Source organism: Halichoerus grypus, chromosome 2 (assembly GCF_964656455.1).
Source record: "Halichoerus grypus chromosome 2, mHalGry1.hap1.1, whole genome shotgun sequence".
In the NCBI taxonomy this organism is placed as follows: Eukaryota; Metazoa; Chordata; class Mammalia; order Carnivora; family Phocidae; genus Halichoerus; species Halichoerus grypus.
The window spans coordinates 53880249-53903567 of record NC_135713.1 but is presented as its reverse complement, the minus strand read 5'-3'; the positions used below and the strand labels follow the sequence as shown (position 1 = coordinate 53903567).

The following is a 23319-nucleotide window of genomic DNA, read 5'->3' as shown; positions in this document are numbered from 1 at the left end:
CAGAATAACACTGATTTTGATATATAATTAGATACATAGAAGGAATTAAATTATTTTATAGATCACACATAGGAGCAATATGGACTAGTCCTTAAATTATTAAGGATTATTTATCAAAACAAACTACATGAAATTAAATAATTTTGAACTAATTCTCTTTCAATTAAATTTATTTAACATTTTACTATTCTTTTCAAAAAAATAATACTGGATCTCAGGCATCCTCTTTTATGCAGTTGAATATACATTGCAACACAAGAGAGTAATATTCCTAAAACATAAATTTTTTTCATCTAGTCATTCTCTTGATAAGGAACATTCAATGGTCCCTTCATTGCCCATTAAGTAGAACCCAGAGGTGATAGGCATTTAATCTTAAAGTTTTATCGACCTTAGAGGTCATCTTGTCTGAGAGCCTACTTAATGTATATATCACCTCTGCATTTCATCAACACAAAGAGTGAAGTCAGGGGAGTTAATTTGCATCTGGGTGGTGATCATGGCTCTGATCTCAGGGTGGCTGGGGCTGTCAAAGGCTCTGTTTACATAAAATCAGCTCTTGGTACTTGAATGATGCCACTACACTATAGCAGAAAGAACTTGGTGATTCTGGAATTAAATAAAACTACTTAAATCCCAGGTTTTAAGCAATTACACACTGAGACTGGATACATGCATGCATGCTAAACTCTTCTTTTAATTCTTTCTGTGCATACAGCCTGATTGAATTTCTCAGCTTCTTTGTAAGTTACAGGTAACCAAGAGACTAATTTCAAATCAACCTGAGTGAGAATGATTTGCACCGCTTTCAGGTCTTAAAACCACCCAAATATAATCTTCCATGTTTCTCCCCATTCATTCATTGGCTGAACGCAAAGGACTTTCAGGCTATATAGGAGAGAAAAGCTACACTATGATAAGCCTGGGTCTCTAGATGATCTAGAAACTCCCTGACAATTAAGAACATCATTTTTTAATTTTACTTCATTATAAATATATTTATAATTATGCACTTAATTGTAAATAAATTACAGTAAGTGTTGTGTTTGCTATGGAAACTAGTGTCATTTTCATTAATGCAGTTGTAATGTGAATATACCACCTAAATATGGTTATTATAACATTAAATAGTCCATGTATTGCTAAGAGTAAGCATAATAATGCTCAACTTTATGCTTTATAACTTTTTACTGTTTGTTCCCAGAAATTCCTTCAACATGGCCAGGTTCAAGACTATGGTATATAATAAACCAAGTTTACTAATCCTCCCATATTAAGACAGTTTATATCTTTTAAAAATCATCATTGTTATTTTCTTCTCTGTTTCACAATGAATACTTTTAATTTCTTTTTTTTAATTTAATTTATTTGAGAGGGAGTAGCAGAGGGAGAGGGAGAAGCAGGCTCCCCACTGAGCAGGGAGGCTGACATGACAGAGGGCTCCATCCCAGGACCCTGAGATCATAACCTGAGCTGAAGGCAGACGCTTAACCGACTGAGCCACCTAGGAGCCCCCCTTTTTTTAAATTATTAATTTATTTATTTGAGAGAGAGCAAGAGAGAGAAAGAGGGAGGGGAGGAAAATTTCTTAACCTTCCCTTGTATACTATTATGATTAGCCTGAAATTCTACCTGGAATATCCATTCATAAAACAAGGATTAGTTGGGCATCAACTATATGCTATGTGCAATATTCTATGAGCACCAGGGATATAAAGATAAAAAAAAACCTGTAATTCGAAGTCTACTATAAAAGGCAATATAAACGGATATGATACTTATATAACATGGGCTATAGTAAACATACAGTTCAGTTTTTAGTATCATAAACAATATAATTGTCCAGATATACTCTGAACTTTGTAGAGTATGATCAAGGTATCATTTCCTTTAGGACATGATATTTACAGCATTCACTCAGTCACACAATAAATAAATACTCAGTCAGCATCTTCCAAGTGACAGGCACTGGTAGTATTTAGAATAAATACATACTGTTCATGCCTTTATGGGGCTCATTGATTAATTAAGAGATTACTGAATGAATAAAACAGCCTAAGGAATGTCAATAGAGTTTTGACAAATATTTTAATCCCTTGTTCTTTTCTTCCCCTTTCCTCTATCTCTTCTGGCCATAAAATAATTCTCTAACATCTCTATAGTTTTATGCACTACTAGTTCACAGAATCTGTGAGACCCAGGTACTCCAGCACAATTTAAGCTTATTAGCATTGCAATTCCCACCAAAATGTAGAATTTGTCTTGTCAAATGGTTGGACCATAGGACAATAAGAATAAAAATGAAAGACTTAGCTATAATAGATTTTTAATAAATAGTTGACATGATTTGGTGGCAGCAGGACAAAAGAGGAGTAGCAAAAATTATTCTGATTTTGAAGCATGAAAAATATTGTTATCATTAATACAAAGAGTGAAGTGAGTAAATAATTTGCATATAGGTGGTAATGATGGCTTTGGGGTCTGATTTGGGCAACCAGAAGGAAACATTTAGAAAGCAGCTCTAAAAAATGGTTTTGAAACAAGGAACATCTGATAACTAAAGTACTAAAGTGACATATCAAGACAAACTATAGAAAACAGAGATTAATAAGGACAAATCATTTCATCCAAATAAGTGATTAAGTGGGACAGTATTCAAATTTTTGTACTTCTCTAACTTAGGGCGATATACCTAGGGGTCCTAGATGTAGGTGTGCCTTTACCCAACCAGATCATACATGCTGCAGAAGTTAACTATATTGTTGTTAAATATTTAAGAATAAATTATCATTCTGTGGTCAATCAGGAAAACAAAACTATTCTAGGTATTTCACAAAAAATGATTTAATATAGGGTATTAAGTATTTACAAGACCATTCAATGCATTGTAGGAGTGAAGGTTATTAGCTCTGCAGTATCTGGACACTAAAAGTCACAGCTGTTGTAATAATAAGGCAGGACGTTCACTGGGGAAAGCCACAGGTTGATGCAAAATTTCTATCTGCTGAAACCCGCACATATACCTTTTACTATCAGAGTAAATAGTCTTCCATTCTCATTGGTGCAATCAATGCTGACAAAGGAGTTGGATCATTTAGACTTTTAGCTCTGTGTTATAGCACAGAGAGCAGGAATAGAACTAAATACCAATAGGAAATCTGGTACAGAAGCATTAGTTTGTTGGCTATTGAAGGCTATGTTTCAAAGAAGATGTGGTTCAATATGGTTGATTCACCAAAGTGCAAGCTGAAGAACTCAATTTTACCTCTTTACCCTAGTAGTGATCAGGTTTGTGAAAGCCAACACAGGAATCTCTAAAAGTTTAATTTTATAACAAGGTATTTAGTGAACTGATTATGAAGGAAGATGTAATAAGAACAGGAATTTTTAGTGGTTATTCATTCATTATGTTACTCCCCACTAGACTATATGTTCTTTGTGAGTAGGGAGCTTCTCACTTTTGATCGCAAGTTCACATGAGCTAAATGGAGAATAATAAAAAGATGGCTTTTAAGGTTTTATTCATGTTATTTATCTTTATGAAAGACCTTTTCCTTCTCTGCAAATATTTTTTTAAAGATTTTATTTATTTATTTATTTGACAGAGAGAGATAGCGAGAGAGGGAACACAAGCAGGGGGAGCTGGAGAGGGAGAAGCAGGCTCCCTGCTGAGCAGGAAGCCCAACGCAGGGGCTCGATCCCAGGGATTCCAGGACACGGGGATCATGACCTGAGTCAAAGGCAGATGCTTAATGACCAAGCCACCCAGGCACCCCTCTGCAAATATTTCTTAATATTTAATAAATAAAAATATTTAATAAATATTTTTAAAAAGTATTTAATAAATAAAAGTATTTCTTAATAAAAATAAGTATTAATAATTGCATAAATCAATAGCAAAATGGAAACTCGGGGTCAAAATTATGAACCCAGAGGGGATAATCCCTAAAAGGATTACTGAATCATCAAAGAAAAATGGATTTGTTTTTTGTATAGTTTTTAAGTATAGTGTATCATGTTTTATCATACACTATTTGAAAAACTAGGAACAGTATATTCATTCACCAGACAACTTGAATCAGAAAGCTCAATTAGGGGCACCTAGGCAGCTCAGTCGATTAAGCATCTTCTGCCTTTGGTTCAGGTCATGATCCCAGCGTCCTGGGATTGAGCCTCACATTGGGTGCTCTGCTCAGCGGGGAGCCTGCTTCTCCCTCTCCCATTCCCCCTGCTTGTGCTTGCTCTCTCTCTCTGTCAAATAATCTTTAAAAATTAAAAAAAAGAAATCTCAATTAAATTCAGAAATTTAATTGAGAACACTCAATTAAAATTCAATTTAAACTTTAGGAGCAGTGTCCATTAATAGGGGATCTATTAAATAAATTACATGCTGTAATATTTAGCCATTAAAATAAATAATGTTAATAGCAATGAGAAACATTTACTAAGTGTTTACTTTGTGGAAAACAGTTTGCTAAGTGCTTTATTTGCATTAACTCTATAAATAATTTATTAGGAATATTAATAGTATTTTATTGTATAAATTTATAATATAATAAAATCTTTTAAAATAAAGATACTTCTGTAGAGAAAAAAAGTAATACCAAATAAGCTTTTGATGGAAGGTTAAATAACATTAAGTAGGTATTTTACAGCCATTTGATATGAATCCTGGGATGTCCTCATTCCATGCAAATGGAAGTTAATTATATGCAGAATATATGTACTAAGACCATTTTGTTAATTATTTTTACTGAAAACTCTACATACATTATCAATTACATATTCCCTTACAGAAGGAGAAAATTATTACTTACAATAAGCTCACAGTAAACATTAAATATATATCATAAAAACTAAAACTGAAAAAGAGTGATTCATGCCTGTTATATTCCTCAGTTTTTCCAACTTACAAATGCTTTATTCTAAGTATCTAAGGATCCACTAGATCAAATATTGATTCCAATTATAAAGAGAAATCATTTCAAAATATAATTATGATCACAAAATGAGAATTTTGGAATTTTATTCTACATAGATTTCTATAAACAATGGTATGACATCAACTTCATTAGAAGACAGCTTACGTTTAAAGCCATCATACCTTTCTATACTTTCCTGCTTTTGCATCCTTAATTACTTGTATGATAACTCTTTGCCACATTCCTAAGAGTCCCAAAGGACTTATTCTAATGGTCCTCATCTGCAACCTTGAACATATATAACATCTTACGCTGACTGGAAATAGCCAAACCACCTACTTTGTAGGTTCAGAGACAACAAATCAATGCATGATAAATTACACCATTCTACTTTTGACTAAAAAACAGGAGGTTTAAGTGTTTCTCATTATTGCTACCAAGAAAAAAAAGAAAATTTTCTCCCTTTGAAAACAGATGTTGGTTTCTCTTCTTGACAGAATATAAGTTTGTCTGTAGAAAGCATCCAAGACATTCTTAGTACATTTTTTTCATAATAATCTAATCAGTCCTTTAAAAAATAAATGTAAGAAAAAACTTTATATGTATTCTCTATAACAAGTATTTAAACCATTTCATATATCTACAAAGAGTTGAGTAGAGAGTATATTAGGTACAGAGACTTTATTCCTATTTTGTGGTTCTTATAAGGCAGACAGATATAAACGTGAATAAATATATCACAAAGTACTGTGCATTTGCAATAGTACAGGAACAAATATAGAAAATATTAGCAGTTAATTATGATGGAGTCCCCATGGTGGTAGTGGATGGTGGGCAAGGACGCTGAGAACAGAGTATAAATGAGGGGAAAAAAGTTATGGATGAAATGGAATTTAAACTTGGTCTTGATAAATGAGAAGAATTATAGTAAATAGATGGATTATAAAAGCAATCCATGTCGACTGAATATGATGGGTGAGGTCTGAATATTCCCATGTATATAACTTAATTAGAGAACAGAAATTGAAGCATATAAAAGCATCAGGACAGGAACTCAAATATGGGTGTAGCTATCGACAACTGAGTGCCAAAATAAAGTATTCACAATTGACTTTGTAAGTAAAAAAGAGAAATTAAAGGATTCTGAGGAGGGAACCCGACTTGCAAGAGAAGATGGGAAGTCTACTAGAATTTGTAGGAATGATGTTGCAAGACAATTTTGATAGTCTAAGTAAGAACATGTAAAGCCCTGAACTGAGGGGAACTAGCTGTAACAGAAGCCTGATAGCTATTGGTATAACTCTAGCACTTGACTATAGTGAATTTCCCCAGAAACATATCCCAAAACAAACATGCTAAAGAAAATCATATGTTAGGGCGCCTGGGTGGCTCAGTTGGTTGGGCGACTGCCTTCGGCTCAGGTCATGATCCTGGAGTCCCTGGATCGAGTCCCGCATCGGGCTCCCTGCTCGGCGGGGAGTCTGCTTCTCCCTCTGACCCTCCCGACCCTCCCCCCTCTCATGCTCTCTCTCTCTCAGTCTCTCTCTCTCAAATAAATAAATAAAATCTTTAAAAAAAAAAGAAAAGAAAATCATATGTTATAGGGAAGGCCAGCAAAAGAAATTATGTGCATTTGTACGTAAAATTTTTTCTTTTGTTTTGGATGCTACTTTTTTTTTTTTGCACTATGGAAATTATCAACTTCTGTGCACCATAAAAAGATAAAAAGACAAACGTATTTTGGGCTTAACTTACAAATTAACATACAAAAAATCATCAAGGACATCTGTGTGTGATACCTCCCCCACTAATGTGTCAAAAAGACCACCTAGCCTCTTAAGAATGTGCCTGCAAAAGACAGAAAGGAAAATGTTCTCGTCAAGAATCCTTTTTCTTTTTCCTACAGCAACATTAATTACGTTGTCTGCTAGAGCCAAAGAATGAGATAGGCAGAGGTAATCTGATTCTCATCTTGTTTAAACTTGTCAGTTCTAAAATGAAGTCAAGAGTTAGTCAGGGAAAATGGAGAAGGTCTCCTTCCTCATTGAGAGATAAATGGGAAGTCCAACTCCTGAATTTTTTTTAAGAGGAGGGTCACTCTCCAAAAGACAACTGTCTCTTTTCAAAAGTATTACTAATTCAGCCCTTCACATGACAGCCTCCCAGAGGCAGAAAGTGACGTTTTATATCAGGAGATACTCCCATCTTCAGCATAGCTATGCATCATCTGTTGTGCCTTTGACCCTCTGCTAAAAGAAAATGTATCTCTAAAGTGATAAGGAGCTGCCAAGACTTAAAATTTTTAAGTTGAACTTTTGCTTCAACTCAGTGTTCTTACTTCCTAGCTCTGCTGTTTCATGTGGCCTGCTAGGCAACTCTGAAGAGAAGCTGATTTCAATAAGCACTTATTTGTTATAATTCTGACTCACAAAATGATCTTTGAGATTACATATATAATATAATATATAATATAATATTATATATGTTATATAACATATATAATTAATATAAGTTATATTATATAATATATTATATTGTATTATATATTATTATATTATATTAATTATATTATAATGTTATATTATAATATAATATAATAATCTCCAGAGGAGAGAAAGGAAGAGAGGGAAACCTGAGAGAAGAACAAAAATGAAGTATGAATGAGTAGATTACTCAATGATGGGAAGGTTAGAAAGTATGATATATAGATGTGAAATAAGAGGCTGAGAGGGCAAGATGCATATGATTTGCACCAAAGATCAAAATATTCTGAATGTGCCACGTAGTATAGGGAGTTTAAATATAGATCCTATTCAGTCAACAAATTTTTTTCCTTCTGAGTGTGAATCTCCACCCCCCCCTTCAAGTTGTGTATCCCTAAACTTTTATACCCAAATAAAGCCTTTTATTTCTTCAAGTGTTAAATGAGTGGAATGAAAAGAAAAAGGCCTTTTTTTTTATTTCTCATTTCCCAAACAGATTTGTTATCCCAAAGAAAGTAAATAGATTCAAATAATTACTTACTGAAATTATCTGAGACAATGCTTTAAAAAACCCAATGTGTGAATGATTTTATTGTTGAGATTAATATATTTCACCAAATTCCACCCACTATTCCACACTGCTCTGATTGCTCACATTATTCTTTTAATTAGATAACTTTTTAAAGTGTGTTCTTAAAAGAATCTGGTTTAAATGTCGATTTTTTTAAGAGAAGCTTAGATACATGAGTATTGACTTTATGGAAAAAAAACATCACTTGAATCAAGACATAAGGTTTGTTCTATTCACCAATGCTGTGCCTACAACTTTGATAAAACATTCCAATGAGACCAAAAAGTTAACACTTCCTAAATTCAGGTTATCTCCACATGGGCTGGGAGATAACAATTTCTCCAGTATCTTCTTCATAACCTGAATCTTAAAGGTCAGTTAATGATGGCAAATGGATAATGGAAAAAAAGCAACAAAAACAAAACCAACAAAAAAGTTTTACTATTAAAAAAAAAAAAAAAATAACCAGCCCATATAAGTAACAAAGAATCCCAATTTTTAAAAAGAAAGTGCATTTGCCAATTTTTTTTCTAATCTCTTTAAAGTTTTTCAATAGTTCTAAATTAAATCCCTTTCACCCTTATCTCTTTATCCATCAGAAAATCCGAAGGGTATTTGGATTCAGACATCCGTTGCACCAAAGATCTTTCATTACACAGCACAAACAAGCACTTTTATTGAACAAGAACCCAATTACTTAAGCTAGCTTCAGGTTTCATTCTACCCTGCGGCATCTACTTTGACAGAAGCCTACTAATCTCTTCTGATGGACGTTGCTACATATCAGTCCTGATACACAGAGATGATTTCTAACCTTCTTGTAGAGAACCACTGATTAAATAAACTGAGATGCCCATCTCAGCTTCCTTGGACCGATGAATAACAATGAGAAAGACTTCAGGCAGACATGGACCCTTTCCTCCACTGTATAAGGCACCAGTAGAGAAAGAGTTGAAAAAAGGAAGTATCTACTCAGAGAAAATGACCAGCATTTACCAAAGTTCTGTACTGACATTGTCTGAGATTCTCTCCAGTTTGTTTCTGCTCTTTAAATGACTGTCATACTTCCCACATTTTGCTATAAGAGAAGAAAATCAATTCCGTAAGGTTCTTATACCTTTGCTACTGCCATTCTTGTTTTCAAACTTATTGATAAACAATGTTAATGACTTGACTTTTATGTCAGTAATTCTCAACACTAAATGCACATTAGAATTATCTAAGAACTTTTAAAAGAGCCTGACACCCATCCCTATAGATTCTGATTTAATTCATCAGGATTGGAACCTGAGCATTATTTTTTTTTTAAAGTTCTCCAGATGGGAAAATAAAAGGAAAAAAAAAATTTCTCCAGATGATTATAATATAAAGCTAAAGTTGAGAAGCATTACTTGATGTAAATAGCAACAAACAAATTTGTTAATTTTTATATTAGAATTTTGAAGAGCTGTTAGGAACCATTTAGTCTAGCTTCACTTACAATGCAGGAATATTTTAAAGAAAAGCCTCTGAAAAGTTACACTAATGAATATATTGTTACCTCATGGCAGTCTATCTCTTTGGTTTCCTTTTAACATTAAATCTTTAGAAAAAGTCCCCAAGATACTTCAAAGTATCCATGTACAAGACTGCTCATGACAATGTTGTTCATATTAATAAGCTCAATAATATCCAATAATAAAGAATTGGAGATACAGAGAGAGAGAGAGAGATGGACCCACCCAATATAAATGAGAATAGGGAGAATAACTTCAGTGTAAAATATTTTAAGGATGTACCTATGTTCATATATGTACACTTATTTTTTTTAAGATTTTATTTATTTATCGGAGAGAGAGAGAGAGAGGTAGGCAGAGGGAGAAGCAGGCTCCTTGCTTAGCAAGGAGCCCAATGTGGGACTCGATCCCAGGACCCTGGGATTATGACCTGAGCCGAAGGCAGACGCTTAACCGACTGAGCCAGGCGTCCCCATGTTTGTACACTTATATACATAATACCTTTTTAAAGAATATGGTAAAGATTGGTTTCTAGAAATATAAGGTTAGGCTCTTATTTTTAGTTTACACCTTTTAAATTATTCTGTATCTAATCATTTGTATGAACTGCTTTCATGTATTTCAACTAGCAGAGGTTATTTGGATATTGGGATAACAAACCATTTGTGTCTCCTTTTTTAAAGTTTTCAGTATTTTCCCAATACTGATATGAAATTAGCTACTCACACTTTTTCTTGTGCTACCATTTAGAGCTAATGAAGTTCTACATGATGCCCTGTTGGCTATTTGAAAGAAAACAATAATGTTTTCCCTTGGTGTAAACTCATTTCAATTCTTCTTCATATTCTTTTAAAGATTGTGTACTGTGTGCTTAATATTAATGTGCTGGTATTAAAGGATATGAACATAATTTCACCAGTTTCTGCCATGAAGAAGCTCATATTCAGTCAAGGAGATAAAAATAAGAACATGGTGATGGGTATTGAGGAGGGCACGTTCAGCATGGAGCACTGGGTGTTATGCACAAACAATGAATCATGGAACACTATATCTAAAACTAATGATGTAATGTATGGGGATTAACATAACAATAAAAAAATTTAAAAAAAATAAGAACAAAAATTAAAAATTAAAAAATAGTAATTTCATTGCAAGTTTATTTATAAACAAAGGAAACAAACACATACGGGGAGTCTATTCTTTCAAGATGGTGGGCAAGTCTATTCCTTCAAGATACAGGGAGAGTCATGTTGGTAAATAGGAACAGAATACTTTTATAAAAATTTACTTTTCAAGTTAACAGCATTTTTATGTGTTATTTTAATTCACTTTTAGAACAGTACCAGATATTATTATTCCCAATTTATAAATGCATAAATGGAAGCTCATGATATAATGGCTTTAAGATCCTTTTCATCTCTGAACATGCTCTGATTCATCAATGTTGCTCTACAATAGCCAAGAATTAAAGATATTTTCTAAATGTGGTCTGATCAGTGCAGAGGCAAGTGACTCTACCAGGTCCATTGATTTTAAGACTAACACCTCTGATAATTTGTTTTAGAGTGAAGAGAATGGGAGGCGGGAAAAAAGATCAAAGGAGATGGGTATATGGAGGAATAAGCAGCTAAGCCTGCCTGGAAGAGTCAATGATAGCTTCAGAGAGGAAATAGGGTTGGCTCAAACTGAGATTTGAAAGGCAAGGTATAGTATTATACCTTGCTATATATATATAGCCAGGGAGGCAAAGAGTGGGGCTTTCATTCTAGGCACAGGAAGAAACACTGTCTGTTTAGGCACTAAGGATGCTTTCATACTGCGTGAAGTTACAAGGACAGGAAAAAAGGGACAAATGGGAGTGAAGTTAGAAAGGTAGATAGAAGAATGACCATTATTATCTTGGGGATTTGGATATGATTTTACAGGCAATTGATCAACAAAATAATAACACATTTTATGTCCTGGAAAATAACTGTGTATTCAGTAGAAGTTAAAAAGGAATAAAAACTTGTATAATAGAGATGCTCTCAGCTAAAATAAAACATCCACATAAATATCAGTAGTTTTTAAGTTAAAAAGCCAGTTTATCACTTTTGTAATTTTTACTCCCTGTCAGGAACACAGTCACACACTTTTGTGAGAAACAATGGTCTTCTTCGTTAAGTTATGTGTGATATAGAAGAGTCAACAGGTGCCTCATATGACTGCTTCTGGTTAGGATCATTTTCAAATTTATTTTGACATAGTATTTCCATCAGAATATTATAAGTCAGTTAATAAAAAAAAAAAAACATGTCAAACTTCTATTAGAGGTCATTTATTGCAGGTTGTTTACTATGATTTCTTTGCTTCCAATTTCTTGTCAAATGAAAAGCCGTATCTTAGCTTCTCCCGAACAATTTTGAGCTTTAGCTTCTATAGTATAGACGTCTACCGCATATTCTAAAATTGGGATCCCTACTGGGAACAACAGGAAACCACGGTAAGGAAAGAAAATACACAGAAATATGTATGAAAAGGGAATTTTTTCTCTCTTAGTTTTAATGTTCTTTAAGACAGCATGCTGGTTTCCTCTGATGTGAGAACATTCCTCAAAAGACACTAAATTTAGAGTCTTTAAACAATATTCTGTTCTATGAAATTCTTATAAAACATCCACTGTTAAGATTTAAAAAATATGGGTTAGTAAGTAGTTTCAGACAATAATAGAACAAAGCTACTTATTTCATATTTGGAATATGAGACTAAATGTTTTTGTGAGATCCAATGTTAGGGATTACACTGGTTATTTTTACTTGATAGAAGTATAATTTATGGCATCTGTATGTAGATTAATTGTGATTGTTTCATGTTTTATTGTCAAATTTCCTTTGCTAATAAAGCCATAGATAATGAAGCTGGCAGAAGAGATCATTTTCTAGAGTTTTCAAGGTCAGTATGTCAATTAAGCTCTGTGGGCTAATTCATTAGTACTGGAAAAAAATGAACATGCTGAGCATCAGGCTATTGCACGTCTGGGATATCAAACATCTGTATTGACTTATGACAGCCTCAAGTTCTCTCTTTTGTTAAGTGATTTAGAGAGGCAAATTACTTTTTCACTAATTTGACAAAGATGAGACTTTTTAAAACTTCATAATATAGGCTCAAGGATGCTGCATCATATAAATCAGTGAACCATGATACACATATTGAGCCAAATTCTCCAAGTACATAAGTTTTGCGTGTCATTTAGCAGCAGCACGAATTTGTTTCATTCATTCGACAAAGATTTATAATTTACTGAATATGTACTCTGCACAAAGTTCTATCTTAGCCATGCGGGAGGGGGAAAAAAAAGAGGTATCCACAGTCTTCAGTCTCAAATACCCTACAGAGACAGATATTAAACAATTAAGTACATGGTTGTTAATTATAGCTGCCATAAGTGTCACAAAGGGAAAGTTGTGCAAAATGTGAGAGCATACAATTGTTATCATACAGTAGCTTCAAAATGAGAAAAACATGTGGTCTGAACATATTCATGGAATAATTTATAGATATAAATTTAATAATTAAATATAATTGAATAAATATTTATTGAGAAACTACTGTATTCCGTTCATTCTGTGGGGGTTAAGGATATAAGGAAGTCATACAATGTAATTGGGGAAACAGACATAGGCACAGAAAACTGCTAAAAGCTACAGATATGAGTGGCCCTTGAGGTGAAAAAGATAATACTTTGGAGAGAGGACTCATTCATTCATTCTTAAAATATTTATTGAACACTTATCATTTTTCCAACATGGTGCTTGGTGTTAGAGATATACGTCAATAAAATATAATCCTTGTCTTAAAGGACTCACTTTCTAGTGAGTCTAACCCAAGGTGGTTTTCCCCTCAGGGGACATATGGCAAAGTCTGGAGACATTTTTCTTTGTCACAACTGGGGAGAGGACACTACTGTCATCTACTAGATAGAAGCCAGAGGTACTGTTAAACATCCTACAATAAAAAGAACAGTAGCCCCCATGATGAATAATTAAACATCCCAAAATGCCAATAATGCCAAGATAGATAAACCCTTGAGAGTCACAGAAAAATAAGTAATCAATTACAAGTCAGTAGTATTAGTGATGAATGGGGCTATGCTTTAAAAGACTGAGGAAAGTGAAGGATAGACTGTGACATGTCAAGGAGAGTAGGCAAGAAAACTCATTTGACTTGGTTACACTATTATGGCAAATTATGGTGAGACACTGGAAATAAAGATAGCAAGGTTAATAAAGAATGGATATGAGAGGGTATTTGAGAGATAAAATAAATATTAAGTTATCCAGCAATTATATGATGAAAGTTTGGGAGGAGAAAGAGTTGAAGTAGATGGAAGAGTCAATGATTTCCTTAAAATTTGTTTCATTTGGGTGGTAGGTTAGATGGTGTTAACATTCACATATACTGGAATGAAGGAAAAAGACAAAGTTTTGAAACTTTAATATATTAATAACTATGACAAAAAATATTTATATGTTATATGTCAGACAGTGTGCTAGTCACAGCAAACTATTAAATTTGTCATAACCCTTGATGGGGAGATAGAGCTATTTAAAGTAAGTACTATTACCCCTAGGTTTAAGACAGGGTAAGAGGTTAAATAAATTGTTCAAGGTCACATTGCTTATTAGTGGCACTATCCAGACTCCAACTGAGATTTTTCTTCTAAAGCCAATGTTGTCAACCTCTACGCTTTATTTGATAAGGAGAGATTATAGACAATCCAGGTAGAGTTTTCACAGTTTGGATCCAGTTTGTCTGGGTTCTTCAAAAAGCAAAACCTGGCATAAAAGCTTGCATACTACCAGTTTATTAGGGAGGACAATTCCAGAGAAGCAGAAATGAAGAGAAATTTGGGTGAGTCAAGGAGATAGGGAGAGCAAATATCCAATATTAAGTTAAACACACTTGATCTCTTGATTGTAAGACAGTCTTCAAAGAGGGCATTCGAACAGTTGCATTTCACTATAGTCCACATGGAGGATGAAAGGGAGAATATTCACTAACTCTCAGCAACATTAAATGTTTGCTCCAAAAGCTTTAACTCTCCTGCCCTTCCTAGGTTGCTCATGCAAAGATACCAAGTGGGCCTCAGTGGCAACAGAGATGTCTTGGGGCAGGACGCAAGAAAGATTCAGCATGAACGGAAGATAAGGCACTGATGAGTTGTGCGTTACACAATCACAAGGAAGCTAATGGAAAATAAGAGACCAAGTCCTTGAGACAAGTACGATTGGGAACTATGCAATGGTGTGTAAGAAATAGCTGATATATATGGTCTCTAAATATTATCAGCTTTGTTGTTCTCTTAAGTTATTTCCCCTTCTGGTGTCTTAATTTCTACAAAATGGAGAAAATCATAGTACCTATCCAGGAGTGTTGTGGGGATTAAAAGGTTTAATATATATCAATCATTTAAAATAGTAACAACATAGGCACCAAATGCACTTATCATTTGTTATTGACATCATCACCATCATTGTTGTTGAGAAGGAGAAAATCAGCCCCTTAATATCCAGCAACTGGCTGACTCTAACAGCAAGGCCTGGGTGTTGTTAGGAGCTGGCCCTGGCACTCACAGCTAAGAATATGATGTTCTCTTGTTGAATATAAACAATCTCACAGAAAACATGAGGAGCCAACAATGTCTCTTTGTGACCATGATGAAGTGAGACAAGCAAAAAATTCATCAAATAGGGAGTATAAGAGTCAATACTCCAAAGCGTATTTGAGGAAATGGGTAAAATAGAAGACAGATTACATTGGGCAAATTGATGAATAGGAGATGTGGAGATCAGTCATTTTTAAAGTATGAATGTGAATAGGACAGAGATGGAAATTTAACTTGAGGGAAATGTAAGCTTGCAGGAGAGATTACTTATGACAGGGAAAAGTAAACATTTTAGTTTGCTTTAAGAAAGGGTCTGTGGAAAAGAAGGGTTTGAAGATCCAAGAAAGTGAGGAGAAATTTGATGAATTTAGTTCCTAGAGTACATAGAAGAAAGAGATATCAAGAACATGGTTGGAGAACTAACCCTGAAAAGGAAAAGGTATTTCATTCTCTGAAATTGGAGGAGAAAGGGAGATAAATCCTAGTATTGCTAAATGTGAAGGATCTGTGATAGACGGTAAAGGGAGGAGGCAGTAAGAAATTTTATCACTGTTGACTTGTTTTCTCAGTTAGGAAATAATCCAAGACATCTGTTGAGGGTAAGGGTTAGTAGCCTTCCCACCCCCAAATGCCACACGCCTACCCTCTATCCCAGGTGAATCTTTACACCTAATCATGGTGTTGCCAAGATTCACTTCTGGTACTTTGTGTCTCAGCTGAAGATGGAAGTCTTCAGGGGAAATTGTCTACTGTGGACAGGTGTTCAAGAACTCCACCTTGCGGGTGAAGAACTTCAGCACCTGACTGCACTGTGACTCTGGCAGTGGCACCCACAACATGTACTGAGAGGACCAGAATCTGAGCACTGCTGGAGCTGTCACCTAGTGCTACTGACACCTGGGCACCTGGCACCGTGTCCAGTCCCACTCGATCCAGATCATGATGGTGGAGGAGACTGCAGCTAGCAACTACCCACTGGCAGCCAAGCAGTTCCATAACTCCAAGATCAAGCTCCCACTGCCCTGCTGGGTCCCGAGTTGCCAACACAAGCCATGCTTTACCACCAAGAGGCCCAACATCTTCTTTTACATGTAGAGCCTCCCTGTCCCTAGGTCTGCCCAAATAAACTCTTTGGGAAAACCAGGGGAAAAAGAGAGAGAGAGAGCAGTTAAGTCAGAAGATTCTATATTCATAACCTTAATGGACCTGATCAGCGGGGCTAGTAATGTTTCTCTAGAAGTCCTCAGCAGCTGAGATGAAGAGAAGACAAATCAAATGCTTGAACTGATTCCTGTTCTCAGCGGCAAGTTTTCTGTGGTGGAAGGTTAGTTAAGAGGAACAAAGTAATAAAAGTCTGAAGAGAGCCTAGTTGAAATGAGCGTTGAATGTGTCCAGGCTCAATAACAGGTAAGCAAAGCCAGCTACAGACTGACTTATTAATGGAGCTCAAAGTTCTAGGTCACTGGAGGTGCAGGATGGAGCAGGCAGGTGGATATCCAGGGGGGGAGGAGGGATGATGGCTAGGGTCAGTAGCAGTGCCAGTAAGGGAATTGGAAGGTTGAAAGGATAGATGGTTTCAGATAAAGAGTTTAAGATTTTGGAAACTGAACAGTTGTAAAGGATAGTGAGATGCATAAAATAATCTAGAAATCTGTCTTGAAGTTGGGCAGGGGTGTGGAGGGAAGTAACTAGAGAAGAGTTCCAAGACCCTGGCTGCCAAAAAAGGTATTAAATGTTAATGAGACAAATTTTGAAAAAATTATCAAATATTAGTTATTCTATTTTCTCAGGGAAATAAGATTCCTAGTATACCATAAAAAGAAAGAAGAAAAAGAAAACCCCTTTAATGTTTCATATTATAATTCAGAAAATTTACACTATTGTATGATAACAGTTTCATTAAACTGCAGTGAGAATTATTTTTACAGAATGCTCATATGCTACATATAAACATTATGAATAAACTGCTGGTATCTACTGATAAAACTTTAAAACAGATTCAAAAGATTTAAAAAGCTACATTGTTAAAAGAATGGCATATAATTCTTATGCTGCTTTTCTATGTATGAAACTCTTTTTTTTTTTTAATTTTTTTTTTTTTTTTTTTTTTTTTTTTTTTTGCGAGAGAGAGAATGAGAGACAGAGAGCATGAGAGGGAGGAGGGTCAGAGGGAGAAGCAGACTCCCTGCTGAGCAGGGAGCCCGATGCGGGACTCGATCCCGGGACTCCAGGATCATGACCTGAGCCGAAGGCAGTCGCTTAACCAACTGAGCCACCCAGGCGCCCTATGTATGAAATTCTTAATAGGAAAAGTAACTGGATAAATCTGCTGACCCTTGTAAATATTTGGTACTTACACTGAAGCTTTACTTAGCCCTGAAAAGAAATTCAGTATTCTCACTCTTGGTGAAATTTTAAAGAATGACTCATTACACCTAATTGTTCTTCCAGAATGTCTGGCTGTTACAGGTGATTTAGTAGGGCAGAAAATAAAACATACCCATATTTTACTTGCTACAAATAAGACTGTAATCTCCGTCTGTATTATGAAATATTAAATCCCCTTCCCACAGGGAAAAGTTACCTGATTACATCCCTGAAAAAATACATGTGGGTTAATTCTTAGCATCTTAACTTTGCTAACATTTAGTAAGACCTTATTTTAAGGTTTGCCTTTTTCCTGCTGCCGATCATAGACACTAGGGAGAATAATCAGAACCACTAAGATAAGATAGCAAAGAAATGCCATAAAAAAATACTTAAGTAGGATATATTGGGGAAAAAAAACTTGTGTTATCTGGGCATTCTTAACTGTGGTATATAGAATATTCTTTTACAAAAATTAAGTGATTCTGAGTGGTGTTTACAACTAAAAGATAGGAAAAGTCAACATTTTTTAATTTAATTTTTCTTCTGGAATCCCCAGGCAATATTATAACCGACTCATTTAACTCATCTGAATTAGTTTTTAATAAGCTACCAAAAGGTGAACCAATTTTCTCTAGTTTCTCCTGGGAACTGGAGATAATTAAATGAAGGTGCAATCCTAACTCCTAAAGCTATTTTTTGGTTAATTTTTGAGACTTCTTCCTTCTAATTTTCCATGGATCTATATACCATTCTGACCCCCCAACTCCACCATGGATGATTAAGAGTTCTGCTTACTACCTTCACTATCAAATATGAATAACTCTTATTTCACAGTTATGATTTACCTGCAAAGCCAAGAACCTTGTCAATTACCTAGCATTATACTCTGTTTTGTTCACAAACAATTCATTTATTGATTTCATATGTAAGTAATGAAGCTGAGTTTTATGTTCTTAGCAATTAACTTCTCCTTTTGGTTTTGGTGTATATTAGATTTCAATCCCGAAATCCTTACTCTTGTCTCTCAACTTCCACATATCTATTGGGATAATCAGAAATTATGAATATGCCATGTTTGAGTACCTAGAATTCTGCATGCCGTATAACAGCTACTAATCATGTGCAGCTATTGAGCCCTTGAATATGTCACTAGTCTGAACTGAGATGTGCTATAAGTTTAAAATACAAAGCAGATATTGATGTCTTAGCACAAAAAAAAGGTAAAATATCTCAATTTTTATATTGGTTAGATGTCGAAATGGTAATATTTTAATATATTTGTTAAAATAAAACATATTAAAATAATTTTACCAATAGTATGTATAGTATAGTGGTATGGCTATAAAAACTTAAAAATTACATATGTGATTCACATTTCCATTTCCCATTACAATTTTATGGGACAGTACTGCCCTAGCACAAAGATCGAAATTAGTACTCTCAGTAAATGTTGTATCCTACAAAAGAATGCAGATATGGAGAATATTATAGGAAACCCTATTATCTGCCCCACCATTTCTCATGGGTTTTGCTCATTCTTTCTCTTTGAAAATAACCAAGATTTTAAAACAGCTGTTTAAAGGTACGGATTGACAAGAACCAAGTTTTAAAGTGTTTCCGAGTGCAACCCAATAATTATATAGTCTTTCTATTGCTTACAACATAATGTGTTATTCTGTAGTAATAACATTCAAAATAGCTGATGAAGTATGAAGTTGAATAGAACCTCTGTATCTTCTACCTCTAGCATTCTTTAGGCATTAAAATGGTTATGGAAAAGCAGACAAAAAAAAAAAAAAAACTATGGCTCTCACATATTTACTCTTCTGGTCACAAATGTGCAATGATTCCTCATGCAGCATTTTATAAGTACCCCACTGCTGAATGCAGTAAATGATTCGGCACTCCTCTGGCCATGAATAATTCATAGCGAAAGAACAAAATACCAAAACCGTTGGGTTATGTGATGTTTACAGTGGCTTTTAAAACTTATCTACAGACTTATTCCCATTGCTCTATTTCTTACCATATCTTTGTGGGAGGACAATTACTATGATGGACATAAAACCTAAAACAGTTAAATGATACTGCAAAATGCCCCATAAAATTTAAGCGCAACATGGAATAATTTCTCCATTTCTCTAAGTATGATGACTAACCCTGGGATTCATGGAAACATCAAACCTCTGTTTTAAATAGGGACTTTTTAAAGTATGGCAATTTTAGCTTTGTAACTACGGATGGTATACAATGTTTAAAAAATCACTGACTTTTGGGGCACCTGGGTGACGCAGTCATTAAGCGTCTGCCTTTGGCTCAGGTCATGATCCTGGGGTCCTGGGATCAAGCCTCGCATTGGGCTCCCTGCTCCACGGGAAGCCTGCTTCTCCCTCTCCCACTCCCTCTGCTTGTGTTCCCTCTCTCGCTGTGTCTCTCTCTGTCAAATAAATAAATAAAATCTTTAAAAAAAAAATCATTGACTTTTGTCAAGTTTCTTCTTTTTCTTATTTCTTCCTCTCATTTTATTTTCTTTTAATCATCACTACTAATCTTTTAAAATAATTAAAGAATCCATATTCCTTCTAATAAGTTACAAAAAACAAAGTGAAATATTTTATTTCTTTTTATTTTATTTTTTTAAAGATTTATTTATTTGATAGAGTGAGAGAGAGAGCAGGGGGAGGGGCAAAGGGAGAGGGAGAAAGAGAATTTCAAGCAGAATCCACGCTGACCATGGAGCCCCCACGTGGGGCTCGATATCACAACCACGAGATCATGACCTGAGCTGGAACCAAGAGTTAGTCACTCAACCGACTGAGCCACCCAGGCACCCCCTTTTGATTTTATAATAGAAATAATAATACCAGGTTTAAAAAAGAATCGTCAAAGTCTAAAACTCTCTGGTTGTCTAGTCTTTGATATATCACATATGTCAATGAGGAATTACCACCTCCAAAACTAATTTCTTACTCCTAAAGCCATTAGGGTCTAAAACCTTTTTTTTTAATACTTATGTGAAATTACCTTATCTGTAATTTATACCTACTGGTACTAATTTACATTAGAACTATGAGGAACAAGTATAATCTCTCTTCCATGTAAATTGAAGTACTTTCTTAACATTTTTTTAGCTCTTTATCTTTGTAGGTAATCTCACTCACAATCATTTATATATTATATATGCACAGTTTAAAACATTTCTCTCTGTGCTATAGTTCCATTCAACTTTTTATTTGATATCCAAAACTCCATGCATTGAAAATTAAACCTCTATGCCCAAATTTGATGAGTGACTGTACTCAGAATGGAATCATCCTTAGATCAGCTTCTTCTTCACTTCCCATATCCCATCAATCACCATGTCTTATCAAACTCATCTCCTAAATATTTCCTAAAACCAATGATTTCTCCCCAGGAATCTCCCCAGCTCTCTGGATTAATTTCTATTATCTCTCACCCAGCTGGAGGTAATGGCTTTCTAAATGGTCTTCCTGCATCCATTCTTGATACCCTCTGTTCATCTCTGAGCAAAGTGTTTACTTAAATATATAAATAAGATGAAGTAACTCCCTGATCAAATTTTTGCATTGTCTTTTCCAGTTATTTAGAAAAAGCTCAAAAGACTTAATAGTGGCAGACTACCGGCTACAAATTCTGGGTTCTGCTTACCATGCCCTTGCTTAATTAATTACTCCTCACAGTTCAGATATCAGGAAAAAGACTTTTGCTCAAGAAAGCCTTCCCTAACTTCGCTGAGCACTGTCCATTCCCTCATACAATTTTTTCATCATACCATGTATCTCAACTTCATGGTGTTTAATGTTACGATTTCATATTAATTCTGAAAGAAGGAATAAAACAGTACATTAAAATTAACCTTTAAAATACTTAACGAAAATGTTTATGTCTAGATCTACACTGTAGCCCTGGTATATATTCATATTTAACATTATTCGAGCAAACAACAAGAATTCAAAGATTAATTACACACCCAAATCTAAAAAACACAGGCACACTAAACCACTATAACTCCAGGCAGCATAGAAAAGTAACACCCTTAGCCTAAAAAATACTAAAATCTGTATAGAGACAGGGGATACTTATTTTCAAGACTACCATTATAATATAGTTGTGAGTGAAGGAAAGAACATTACCCTGAAAATAGTCAGAAATATAATATATAATATAGTCTTTGCTAGATCAGAAGCTCAGATCCAGATCTGCTTCTGCTTACACTACAGATAATGTGATAGGATTGCCTTAGGGGATGTCACAATTTCTCCATAAAGTCATTTTCATGAACAGATGTTTCAGGTGGATGGAAATTAAAAAACAAAAAGCAAAGAAAAAAGTCACTTTCTCAGTGGGCACTTTCTCAGATGGTCACCAATACATTCACTTTAAAATACAGAGTAATCTGGAAAACCATCAAAATAACCATCTGTTAGAATGATCTTAAAGGGGTACATTTTCTTACAGCCAAACTTCAGAGCTGACCCAAGAGAATCTGAGAATGGGAGTGGCAGATGGCTCCTGGAGACTACATTTTAATAACTTTGTTTTAACCTGTGGATATATAAGAAGTTATAAGCAGGAAAAAAGAAAGAGATAAACTGGCATTTGCTGCATTTACTGTGACACAATGGAGGATTTAAGTTATTCTTTAAAAGTCCTCATATATGCTTACACACATTATAAATTTTAAAATAAAGTGCACATTTTGCCTAAATTTGTCCACTGCATTGCATTTTTTCTTAAGCAAGAGAAGATGCCATAGAACACTGTCACTCAGAGTTATGTAAAGCTCCCACTTGTTGAAATAAACTGTGCATGGTGGGAAACAGAGTCTTGTTTATTGTACTACTCCACTTATTTTGATATCAATTCCTAGTTAATATTTTAGAAGTTTTACATATTACAAATCTAGTGCCCCAGAATCTTTTCTTTCCCTTAAAAATTATAAACTGGTTTAACAAAAGCTGTAAATATCTGCTATAGACTGAATTGTGTCTCCCCAGAATTCCTATGTGGAAGTTCTGGCCCCCAATGTGACGATTTGGAGCTGGGGTCTTTAAGGAGGTAATTAAGGCTAAATGAGGTCATAAGGGTGAGCCCTAATCCAATAGGTCTAGTCTCCTTTTAAGAAGAGAAAACTCTGTCTCTCCCTGTCAACAAGAACACAGAAAAGAGGCCATGTGAAGACTCAGTGAGAAGGTGGCCCTCTGAAAAACCAGAAGAGGCCTCACAAGAAACCAAATTTGCTAACAGCTTGATCTTGGATTTCTAGCCTCCAGAACCGTGAGAGAATGAATTCCTGTTGTTTAAACCACCCAGCCTGTGGTATTTTGTTATGATAGTCCCAGCTGACTCATACACTACAGTATCTTTAGAGGACCTTAAGTTCTTTGGTTTGTTTCTTTGGCTTGTTTGTTTTTGGAACAGGCCTGTGATAATTTGGACAAATACACAGTTTTGAGCATACCTATGAATATAATTACATAAACTTTTTTGATGTGTCAAAATTATTTTCACCCCCAAAAAGTTTTTGTGTCATCTCAATTTCATGTTAACTAATGTTTGATACATTATCAAAATACAATAGCAAATCTGAAATTCTAGAAAATATGTGACAACAGCTTACCTTAGATTACCTCCCCAATGATTAATAATGACTTGTCCCTAGCAATACCACTACAATCACGTTAGGTAGCTTGGACAAGATCAAGTTTTGCAAATGATGTCTTTAGCAAAAGGAGTAAAATGGCTACTAGCTCACAAATTGGGTATGAATGCTACTTATTTTTTATTGAAAGAATGCTATAGTCTTCAT

The 23319-nt window shown here is 34.7% G+C and overlaps 1 pseudogene; it reads left to right on the top strand.

Annotated features, from left to right (window-relative positions):
* The first annotated feature begins 3222 nt into the window (after positions 1-3222).
* On the top strand, positions 3223-16214 carry LOC118534169 (large ribosomal subunit protein eL20 pseudogene; annotated as a pseudogene).
* The last annotated feature ends 7105 nt before the right edge of the window (positions 16215-23319 follow it).